At 35.6% G+C, this 12,744-nt stretch overlaps 1 protein-coding gene across 6 annotated transcripts in view; it reads left to right on the top strand.

Annotated features, from left to right (window-relative positions):
* KIAA1328 (KIAA1328 ortholog) overlaps positions 1-12,744 on the top strand; it is a 334,223-nt gene that overhangs the window by 59,736 nt on the left and 261,743 nt on the right. The window lies entirely within an intron of this gene.

Below are 12,744 nucleotides of genomic sequence, written 5' to 3'. Positions count from 1 at the left end.
GCTCTGTTCTGACAGCTCAGAGCCTGGAGCCTGCTTCAGATTCTGTTTCTCCCTTTCTCTCTGCCCTTCCCCCACTCACACTCTATCTAAAAAAAATGAATAAACATTTAAAAAAATGCCAGAGTGACAGTAATCAAAACAAGATATATATTTATTTATTTTTCATGTAAAAGAACATCTGAGTTTAGGCAATTTTAGACAGGTATACCAACTCCATAGGTTTTAGGAAGCCATACTTGTTAACTTGGTGTTCTAAGCTTTCTCTCTCGTGTACGCATTCTAGTCAGCATGAAGGAGTCCTCTAATTTTGAAAAGTTTGTACTCAATTTAGTTTTAATTTCAATTTTCAATTGCTGAGTTTAGAAATACAATTGATTTTTGTATATCGATATTCTATCTTTGACCTTGTTAAATTGTCACTTGTTAATTTTAATAGTGTTTTACAGATTCCTTAGGGTTTTTTTTATTCAAATAATTATGGCATCTGCAAATAAAAACAATTTTGGTTCTTTCTAATCTTAATGCCTTTTATTCTTTTTCTTGTTTTATTGCAGTACCTCCAGTTAGGGATTTAATAGAAGTGATGACCAAGAACATTCTTGCTTTCTGTTATATCTTAGGGGGAAAATATGTATTTCATCCTTAAGATTGATATTAGCAATAGGTTTTTAATAAATACCTTTTACCACAAGGAGTAATTTTTGGTTTCTTCCTAGTTTGCTAAGAGGTTATTTTCTTTTTTTAGTTGTGAATCAGCATTGATTATTCACAACTTGAATAATAGTCTTGAACAATCTGTTATATGTGTATGTATTTTCTATTTCCCTTATGGGACATCATTTCTGTCTTGTGCACTATTTTATTTTTTTTTTTATTTGTGAGAGAGAGGAGGCAGGGGGAAAGAGGNGGGGAGAGGCATAGAGAGAGAGAGAGAGAGAGAGAGAGAGAGAGAGAGAGAGAGAGAGAGAGAATCCTAAGCAGGCTCCATGCTAAGCATGGAGCCCAACATGGGGCTCAATCCCATGATCCTGGGATCATGACCAGAGACAAAATCAAGAGTCAGACAGTCAACCAACTGAGGCACCCAGGCGCCCCTGTCTTGTGCACTATTGTACACTGAGAATCTAGGACAGTACCTTGTACTCAGTATGTACTCAAAACATAATGGTTCCATGAATGAGTTGTTATGCCTGAGTTACTGCCTCAGACTCTTGAGGGAAAACTTCTACTTTATTGCTGGAGCAGCACAGTCACAGCACTCTACCCCCACCTGGTGATACTATAGCTAAATTGTAGTAAAATCTTAGGAGCTGAATAAACATGTGAGAGCTGAAACCACAACTGTTTGGACTGATGTGACTGCTACACTTTTGAAATAAACATATACTCACTGTATATAACAAGACTGTGTCTGAGATTTAGCAAATATTTTCACATTTAGGAGGTACCGAAGTGTTTTTGTGTTTTTCTGGATGCTAGAAAGGGATGAAGGATCACTCTAGTTACATATGTTAAAGAAACAGAGTAAACTGTGAAAGTTGACACAAGTAGAGTGAGAGCAAAGGCATTTCCATATTTGTATTCCTGCCCCATCAGCATTTACTTGCTATTAGGTGCTAGCTAAACTTGAGTTTTAAACTACAAGGCTTTTCCGATTCTTAATTTGTGTACTAAATATTTAATATACAGCAAGAAAGTCCCATCTTGTGGCCAAAAAAGGAAATTTTAGGTTTGTCCTTAAAAATCCAGTACCTTAGTTCCACAGAATTCACTGAGGCATAAATGTAGAACTGATTTATCTGCTCGATCAGAGAGCATCATGGAATGAAACCATCTGCCCACTCTACTGGTATGACTAACCCTGTGTATTTTCATATCTTAGCCTCCCTTAAAAAAATGGACCATTAGAAAAAAAAATGGACCATGTGCCACAATTTAAATATTAAAAAATTTTGTATTGATGTTCAATGATCAATCTTTTAAAACATTGATATTTTTACATAAAGGTTAGCTCTTATGATCAAAATACCCTAGGGTGGTGAAGTTGGGAGTACTGTTTCAGTAATAAAGATTAGTGTGTGGATAAGTTCCCTACAAGGCCCCATGATGGTAATACCCCTAGATTTTGTCTTTAAAGAAAACTGCTGAGAGGCAATAATTTTTTTTTGTATGTGTCCCATTTTCATTAATGCATGGTAATTGATGGAGTTGCAGTGACTTGTAGCAGTAATGAGTTCTAAACATAATAATGCACTCTTTTCTAATAAGTGAGCACTGCTGGGGTTTAAAAGCATACTAAATCAGTTGCTTTAGTATGAATTTATTAGTTTTTTTCAGCATTAGCTTTAATAGTAGTTATTTACATAAGCGTACATCCCATTAACCGCCATCAGGGCTGGAAAACATGCTGAACTGTTCATATTTTCATATAATTATTGAACATAATGGTTTCATTTGCATTTCTAAACAGTGATGTTTCTGTCAGCCTTGGAAATAGTGTCTTTACGCAGTCCCTATTTCACATCCACTTATTTGACATCGTTAAATTTTATGCTAATGTGCTTCCCTAGAATATCATCAGTAGGACAGATGCTTGTGCTTTAATATACAAATCAGGGATGCTTTTCCATCCCCCAAATGGCGAAGGAAATTTTAAAAAAGTCTGCACTTTTAGATACAGAGTCTGTCTCCATATAAATAGGTTTATGAAATAAAACTTTCAGGATTAAATGTTATAATCTGGTTCTCTCTTCTAAAATGCTTCCTTCATTACAAATAGCTATCTACCTGACTAGGGTTAGTTTTGTTGTCTTGACTGAGGAGATGAGTATTAGTAAAGATCTTGTTGCTTAGGAATATTTAGAATTCTGCTTCAGTGTTGATTTTGAGATGCACGTTTTTCAGTGCCTTTGAATATATCAGACCACAGAGTTAGCTCTGAAAGTATTCTCTTCAATGTTGTTCCTTTAGTTTCTTAACCTGGATTATAATACCTATGGTGGAAACTGCTATTAATGCTTTTGGGCATCTAATGGAAATGTTCAGTGTGGAAAAAATGAGTCACTTTGATGGGGAAGGGTACAGGACAGAAGGTGAAGAGCATCTCATTGAGGTAACAGAACTAATAGAGAAGGATAGGTTTTATGAAAAAAAAAAAAAACCTTTCCTTTTGGACTATGTGTACCATCAGCTTTTGTTTCTGCAGCATTTGTGGATGCTTTTGTGACTGTTGTCAATCAGGTGGCTGGAAAATTTTAAATCAGCAATAAACCAAAGAATTGTTTTGAGGGTTGATTCAGGTCTTTTTGGTGCCCACTATGCAGGTACCGCCACTTTTTGGTCTTTTGGAGCCCCTTCTTTTCTTGTGTTCTGACAGCTCGAAGCAGCATTTTGCTATTGACTCTTAGTGGACCTGCTATGGCAGAGCTGACTTTGCAAAGTTCAAAATGCAAGGTTGGCAATCTGGCAAGATAGGATAGAGAAGCAGCTTTAAGAGAATTCTTGCCCCAGATTACTTGCTAAAAATATATTAGAACTGATATAGCATGAAACTGATACAGCATAAAAGGATTTTTTGCATAGAAATGTTATTTAGCTTAACAGGTCAAGAGGCAACTGAGATTTTTGCAAGGACTTCTGTTCTTTCGGGGATTGTCAGGGAAGAAATACCAAAAGTATTGTGAAGAAACTACAATAGATGTGAAGTTTCATAGTCTATTCATTCACTGTTATGAATTTTATGAAGCCAACTTTTTCATGAATTTTCTATACCATTTCTTAAATAATCTGAGAGTACCTCTCACGGTGATGGGATCTTCTGAAGTATCATATTGAAGTATCATACACTGATGTGTAGGGGAAATGTAGCCTTCGTTGTTGCTAGACGGACGTATGTGAAAATTTGTTTAAAATTCTGAAAATCTAGCCTCACTTATTATAAACAAGGCAATATTTTCAGCTATTCACAAAACTATTTGTGATTACATTCTTCAGTGACAGATTTTTTTTTTAGTTGGGTGCAGTTTGCTGTAAAACTAGAAATACATTCCCTGTTGCCAAAACGTACCCTTTATCTTTTCCTCTTTGTCCACATTTATTTCTTTTCTGGAAAGAGGTTTAATGTTGAAGTGAAAATTTCATCTGTGTATTTACTTTTAAGTGGCATGATATTTAATCTGACAAGTAGTAGAACTTCTCCTGTCTTCAAGGCATCAAAAGAGGTTTGTTTTAAGTGCCATGTGATTGGTTTCCAACCCCTGACTTAGAGGATAAGATAATTTGAAATTTTGGCTTTGGACAGGTTTTTGGTAGATTCTTGTAAAGTTGAAAATTTGGGCATTTTCCATAAAGTGCCAGGTAGTTGGGAAGACATTACATATTTGTTTATACTTATTTTCTCCTTTGTGGCTGGGGGAACACCATCACCCCCTCCCTTTTAGAGATGACAAAAGCTGCAGGGACTCTTGGGGCACCTGTTCAAGGAAACTTTAACACATTTGATTTCTCACTGCATAAATTTTCTGTATTTTTTCATCATTAGCTAGGACAGTACTTTTAGAATTTTCTAGCATCCGGGGATAGTCGCAAATATGTATCTGTTAATTCTTCCTCAACTCTATGACTGGTGCTGGTATTTGAGGAAATAGGGAGAGCCAAGGGCATACTTATGCCTCATTCAATTACAGATGTCTACCTTATTTTTTCCTGATTTTAAAAATAATACATGTGCTTTATAAAACATTTTGGAAGATTCAGAATACTGCTTCCTTCTGAATATACGTATATATGTATACCATCAGTATATGTCCCATTCATTTCTTCCCAGGTCACCATTTTACATGGCTTGAGGAGCAACCTGGATGCAAGTAGGTCTAATTTGATATCACCATGACGACTAGCATTTTCAGCTCTCTTTCCTTTAATTTTGTATCAATTAATTATACGTTTTTTAAGTTAAAATATTAAACGTCTCTTTTAAACACAACAGAAAAGTAGCCAGAAAATGTTGAATGGCATCTATTTACAGTAATAACTTGCCAGTTTGGTTGTCTAATGGTATTTGCGAAAGTTCTTTGCTCAGTTTTGTAATTATGCTTAGGTCTTTCCAGTGAGGAAGGGGAGGTGAGACTCAAAACAAATAGAAATCTGGAATTGATGTGATTTAAGGTGAAATGTTGGGAAAAGAAAATTTTCATGGATCTCATTTAGTGCTTAGAACACCTTAGCTTTGCTAAGCCAGGTAGTTAGATCGCCCTGGGTTGTGTGTAAATGACCGACCTCTAAAAACTTCAAGTTCCATCTCTGGAAAATTAAAATAATTATAGTATTTACTTCAGAAAGCTATTTTGAAGATTAAATGAACTAATGAATATTGTATGCTTTGTACCGTGACTAACCACATTAGAATCACTAAAAAAAGTGCTATGTTTTTTTCAATCTGTCAGTGACTTTGAAGAAGCAGGAAAAACTAAGGAGATCCTAGCTTCCTTTACTCACTTTGTTCCCATCTTCTAGTCCCTTGCCACTTTAAGGGCACACCCCATGGTTCTGTATTGTCAACATCACTAGGGACACCGGGACTTGTCAGAAATGCAGTCTTTGGCTTTGTTGCAGACTATTTCTTCAGAATCTGCATTTTGGCAAGATCTCTGTATATTAAGCACTGTTTGTACTAATTCCTTGCAAAAGGAGTATTTTGTGTAGGAGAGATGGGCAGTGGAGCTTTTATTCTTTTGTCTAGGTTTTTACTTCTCAATATATAGCTTCAGATAAGATGGAATGTATCCATGAGAGGAGTGTGTTCTGTAAACGTGTCTTCTGCTGCCATAAGGTGGATTTCCTGCAGTGTCATATGTGTGATGCGAAGCTTCTGTATCCATGTTGATTTTTCATCTACCCATTCTATCAGTTAGTGAGAAAAGGAAATTGAAATTGAAAGTATAATTGTGGATCTGTCTCTCCTTGGAATTCTATTAGCTTTTGCTTTGTGTATTTGGAAGATCTATTTTTAAGTGCATAAAAATTTGAGATTGTTGTCTCTTTCTAATGAATTGACTCCTTTATAGTTATGAAATGACTTTTTAAAAATCCCTGGTAGTAGTCTTTGCTCTGCACTCTACATTGCCTAACATTTATTGAGCTACTCCAGCTTCTTTTGATTAGTGTTAGCATGGTATATCTTTCTGTATATTTTAACTTAAAAAACATTTTTTTAATGTTTATTTTTGAGAGAGAGAGAGACAGAGCATGAGCAAGGGAGGGCTAGAGAGAGAGAGGGAGACACAGAATCTGAAGCAGGCTTCAGGCTCTGAGCTGTCAGCACAGAGCCCAATGTGGGATTCAAACTCACAAACTGTGAGATCATGACCTGAGCTGAAGTCGGAAGCTTAACCCACTGAGCCACCCAGGCGCCTCTGTATATTTTAACTTTTAACCCAATTGTTTCTTTACATTTAAAGTATATTTCTTTGTAGCCAGCATATAGGTGAATCCTGCTTTTTTATCCAATTTAAAATCCATATCTTTTCATTGGGGTATGTAGACAGTTTATATTTTGAGTGATTCTTGATACAGTTAAGTGTGAGTATCATTTTGCAGTTTGTCCTATTTGATCTTTGCTCCTCTTGTCCTTTTTTCTGCCTTCTTTGAGAGTAATTGAATCTTTAAAAACTTATATTCTATCTCTTTTGTTGGCTTATTAGCTATCACTCTGTTCTTCTTGATATGTAATGGTTGCTGCAAGGTGTTTATATTCACCTTTAACTAATAATAGTCAACCTTAGAGTGATGTTTATACCACTTTAGCTATCTTAGAATAGTATAACGTTATTTCTTCCTGATGTTTCTTCAATTGTCAAGATACAATCTTAATTTTATACCTACACCTTACTATTTTTGTTAATCTGTTATCTTTAAGAGAGATTTAAGTAACAAGAAAAATATCTTGAATATTTGCCATGTGGTTTCCACTTTCAGTGCTCTTCATGAAGTCTGCATTTCTGTTACCACTTCTGTCTGCCTGTCAGACTCCCAGCAACAGTTGTGGTTATGAATTCTTTGTTTTAGTGTTGTTGTTTTTTTTAACGTTTTCATTAAAAAGGCTTCATGCCCAATGTGGAGCTTGAACTCAAAACCCTGAGATCAAGAGTCAAAAGCACTACTAAGCCAACCGGGTGCCCCTGGATTCTTTGTTTTTGAATTTTTGAAAAAAGTTTTTGAAGTTTTTTTTCCCCCATCAGTAACTTAGAAATGTTACTCTGCTGTCATCACACTGTCATTTCTGCCCGAGAACAATGGTTGCCTTAGTCTTAACACCTTACTTTTCATGTATAGGCACAGCTTACTCAGTGTATGTCGTATCTGCAAATGATGAGGTGAGATAACATCTCATCATTGTTGATAAGTACTCAGCTATGTTTTTACACAGCTTGATACTCCATTACTTTTTATCAGGTAACAATACTCTGTTTTATGGATATACCACAGTTTGTTAATCTACTCATTTATAAAGGATATCTTGGGTGCTTCTGGTTTGAGGCAATTATGAAAAAGCTATTATAAACATTCGCATGGAAAGTTTTTGCCTGGAGGTAAGTTTCAAATCAATTAGGTAAATACTCTGGAGAATAACTCCTGGATTGTATGGTAAAGCTATGTTTAAATCTGCAAGGTACTGCCGAATCCTCTCCCAAAGTGGCTGCATCATTTTACATTCCCACCAGGAGTGAATGAGTCCTTCTTGCTGTACATTCTCACCAGCAGTAATCATTTTCAATTTTTTGGATTTTAGCCATTCTAATAGGTATGTAGTGATAGTTTAGTGTGATTTTTAATTTGCCTTTCTCTAATGACATTTGATTTTGGTCATATTTTCATATGCTAATTGACCACCTGTCATATGTTCTTTGGTGAAATACCTGTTCATATCTTTTGCCTATTTTTAAATTGGATTATTTGTTTTCTTTTTTTTTTAATATTTTTATTTATTTCTAGGAGAGAGAGAGAGAGAGAGAGAGCGTGAGCAGGGGAGGGTCAGAGAGAGAGGGAGATACAGACTCTGAAATAGGCTCCAGGCTCTGAGCTGGCAGTCAGCACAGAGCCCGACGCGGGGCTCGAACCCACAAACCTCGAAATCATGACCTAAGCGAAAGTCGGACGCTTAACCGACTAAGCCACTCAGACGCCCCGGATTATTTGTTTTCTTACTGTTGAGTTTAAATCATTCAATATATACTCTGGATACAAGTCCTTTATCAGATATTTGATTTGATTTTCAAATGCTTTCTCTAAGTCCAGTCTATGGCTGTCTTTTCATTCCCTTAATAGTGGCTTTCACAGAACAAATGTTTCTAATTAAGCTCAAATCCATTGTTAGCAATTTTTTTTCTTTCATGGTTCATGCTGTTGGTGTTTCTAGAAATTCATAATCAGATCTATGGTTATGCATATTTTCTCCTGTGTTTTCTGAAAAATTTTGTTACTGTGTTATACAGTTAGGTATGTAATCCCTTTTGAGTTAACTTTTTAAGGTTTAAAGTGTGTCTTGACTTAGTTTTGGTTTTATATGGGTTTTTTGTTGTTGTTTTATTTTTGCATATGCATATTCATTTGTTTCAGTACCATTTGTTGAGATCTCAAAGCTCTCTTTTTACTAGTGAGTTACCTTTGCCCCTTTGTTTAAAATTAGCTTACTGTAGGGACACCTGGGTGGCTCAGTCAGTTGAGAGCCCAACTTGAGCTCAGGCCATGATCTCGCAGTTGGTAAGTTTGAGCCCCATGTTGGTCCCCTTGCTGACAGCTCAGAGCCTGGAACCTGCTTCAGATCTGTGTCTCCTCTCTCTGTCCTTCCCCCACTTGTGCTCTGTCTCTCTCTCAATAAATAAATAATAAAAAAATTTAGTTTACTGTATTTGTGTCATTCTGTTTGTAGGCTTTCTGTTCTGTTGATTTATGGATTGATTCTTTCACCAATTCATAGTTTTGATTACTGAAGCTTTACAATATTAAAATCTTGTAATGAGTCCTCCAACTTTGTTCTTTTTCAGAATTGCCTGGCCACTCTAGTTCCCTTTTTTCCATATCAATCAGTTTAGAATCATCTTATTGATATAAAAAAGTGTACTAGGATTTTGATCGAATTGTGTTGAATGTATATATCAGACTGGAAAGGATATGCATCTTAACAATATTGAATCTTCCGATTTATGAACATGGTGCATCCCTCAATTCATTTAGATCTTTTTTTTTTTCCTCTCCGTGTTTTGTAGTTTTCACCTACAGATCTTACACTTGTTTTATTAGACTTTACCTAAATGATTTTTTGGTACTAATTTATATTTTAAAATATTTTCAGATTTTAAATTTCATTGCTAGTATAAAGTAATGTGCTGGACTTAAGTATGTTGATCTTGTGTCCTGTGACTACTAAACTTACTTACCAGTTTTAGGGGTGCCTGGGTGGCTTAGTCGGTTAAACGTCCGACTTTCGCTTAAGTCATCATCTCGCGGTTCGTGGGTTCGAGCCCCGCGTCGGGCTCTGTGCTGGCTGCCAGCTCAGAGCCTGGAGCCTATTTCAGAGTCTGTCTCCCTCTCTCTCTGACCCTCCCCTGCTCACTCTGTCTCTCTCTCTCCTAGAAATAAATTTTAAAAAATAAATAAATAAAAATAAATAAACTTATTTACCAGTTTTATGAGTTTTTTGGTAAATTCTTTAGAATATTTTACATTGGCAATCATGTTGTCTGAAAAGAAAGATATATTGACTTTCCATCAAAACACTTTTATTTCTTTTACCTGCCTATTGCACTAACTAGAACTTATAATATGATGTTAAATAAAAGTGGTGCTAGAAGATATTATTACCTTGTTCCAGATCTTAGTGGGAAAACTTTTAGTTTCTGACCATTAATTATGATTTAACTGTAGCACTTTTTTCTTTTTTCTTTCTTTCTTTTTTTAATTGAGGTGGAGTTGACACATAATGAACATTAGCTTTGAATGTACAACATAGTGATGTGAAAAGTCTATATGCTATGCTCACTGCAAGCATTGCTGTCCTCTGTCACCATACAACATGATTCCAGTACTATTGACTAAATTCCTTTAGGCTGTACCTTTTATTTTTAAATAGGCTGCATGACCACCATGGAGCCCAATGTGGGGCTTGAACTCATGATCCTGAGAACAAGACCTGAGCCAAGACTAAAGTTGGACACTTAATCAGCTGAGCCACCCAAGCACCCCTATGCTCTACTTTTTATCCCATGACTTCCTTATTCCTTAATGGGAAGCCTGTATCCCCACTCCTCCTCACCCATTTTGCCCATCCCTCTTCTCTTCCTTCTTACAACCGTTAGTTTTCTGTATTTATGAGTGTTTCTGCTTTTTGTTTGTTTTGTTTTGTTTTTTAGATTCCACATGTAAGTGAAATCATATGGTATTTGTCTTTCTCCGATTCATTTCACTTAGCATAGCACCCTCTAGGTTCATCCATGTGGTTGCAAATGGCAAGACCTCATCCATTTTTGTGCGTGTGCACGCCCACACACACACACACACACACACACACACACACACGAGAGTTTTTTTTTTCTCCATATCCCTGCCAACATTTGTTATTTCCTGTCTTTTTGATTATAGTCATTCTCAAAAGTGTGAGGTGATATCTACTTGTGATTTTGATTTGCATTTCCCTGATGATTAGTGATGTTAAGCATCTTTTCATGTGTCTGTTGTTCATCTTTATGTCTTCTTTGGAAAAATGTTTATTCAAGTCCAAGAAATTACTGCCTATGTTTCTTCTAGGATTTTTATAGTTTCAGGTTTTACATTTAGGTCTGTAACCCATTTTGAGTTTGTTTTTCTGTATGATGTAAGAAAATGGTTCAGTTTTCATTCTTCTGCATGTAGCTGTCCGGTTTTCCCTGCACCAGTTATTGAAGTGACTGTCTTTCCTCCATTGATTATTCTTGCCTCCTTTGTTGTAGATTAATTGACCATACAGGCATAGGTTTAATTTTGGGCTCTTTATCCTGTTCTACTAATCTGTATGTCATTTTTTTTGTGTCAGTACCATACTGTTTTGATTATTACAACTTTGTAGTATATCTTGAAATCTGGGATTGTGATACCTCTGGCTTTGTTCTTCTTTCTCAAGATGACTTCGGCTTTTTGAAGTCTTTTGTGGTTCCATACAAATCTTAGGATTATTTGTTCTAGTTCTTTGAAAAATGCTGTCAAAATTTTGACAGGGATTGTGTTGAATCTATAGATTGCTTTGGGTAGCACTGACATTTTAATAATATTCTTCCAATCCATGAGTATGGAATTTCTTTCCATTTGTTTTTGTGGTCTTCAATTTCTTTCATAAGCTGTAGGTGTAAATATATAGCCTTCATTAGGTTAAAGCAGTTTCGTCTATTTCTAGTTTGCTGATAGTTCTTATCACATATGGATGTTGAATTTCATAGAAGGCTTTTTCTATGTCAATTGATATGATCATATAGTGTTTCTTATTTATTATATGGTGAGTTGCATTGATTTTTGAATGTTGAAGCAGTTTTGGATTTTTGGGCTGAACCTCATGTGGTGTGATGTATAATACTTTTATATGTTGCTGGATTTTATTAGCCAATATTTTATTAAAGATTTTTGTTTTATAAGAGATACTGGTCTGCATTTATCTGTTTTGTCTTGTAATGTCTGTATCTAGTTTAGTATCTGTAATACTGGCCTCAAAGAATGAATTGGACACATTTCTCTTCCTTACTTTATTTCCTACAATAGTATATACAATGAGTTTTACTTTTTTCCCCCTTAAATTTGTGTTAGAATTCACTCATTAAGTTATCTGAGCTTAAAGTGGTTTTTGGTTGATTGGTGGTGGTGGTGGTGGTGGTGGTGGTGGTGGTTATTTTTCCTTTCTGATAGAAACATTTTCAACTACAAATTCAAGTTTAATCAATATAGGACCATTCAGTTTATCTATTTCTTTTTAAGTAAGCTTTGATAGTTTATATTTTTCAAGGATTTTGTCCATCTCATCTATGTTTTCAAATTTATATGCATAAATTTTGAATAATATAGTATTTGGGTATCAATGGTTTTTTGAATTATGTTCATTTTAATTTGGAATAAAGTCAGCAAATTTCTTTCCTTCTCTTTGGAATATGCTTGAAAAGGAATGTGTAAAACATGGTTGTTTCCTCCATATGGAGAAATTGTCATTTCTTGAGCTTGAGCCTAATAGCTTAACTTAAGGGAGACATTTGTTCTTAAGACAGCTGAGTAATTTGTTTTCATTTATTTTATCAATTTACAATTTGTCTGGAACCCATAGATACTTTTTTAATGTTTTCATTTATTTCTGAGAGAGAGAGAGAGAGAGACAGCGTGAGCAGAGGAGGTTCAGAGAGGGAGGGAGACACAGAATCTGAAGCAGGCTCCAGGCTCTGAACTAGCTGTCAGCACAGAACCTGACGCGGGGCTTGAACCAACGAACCGTGAGATCATGACTTGAGCTGAAGTCGGACGCTTAACCAACTGAGCCACCCAGGCACCCCATGTAGATCCTTTTTTATAGTTAATTCTGACCATATTTTTGCAGACTTGGGAGAGTGTGGGTCAGTTAAATGAGATTGCAAGACAGAATTTGCATCTTGTGTGAATCCAAGATGTGGGTGAATTATGATTTATATATAACTAATTGCCATTTATTTATAATAATATATTAGATTTAAATTGAGC

Source organism: Crocuta crocuta, unplaced genomic scaffold (genome assembly GCF_008692635.1).
Source record: "Crocuta crocuta isolate KB4526 unplaced genomic scaffold, BGI_CrCroc_1.0 scaffold231, whole genome shotgun sequence".
In the NCBI taxonomy this organism is placed as follows: domain Eukaryota; kingdom Metazoa; phylum Chordata; class Mammalia; order Carnivora; family Hyaenidae; genus Crocuta; species Crocuta crocuta.
Note: the sequence above shows the minus strand (reverse complement) of the source record. Positions and strands in the feature narration are given on the sequence as shown.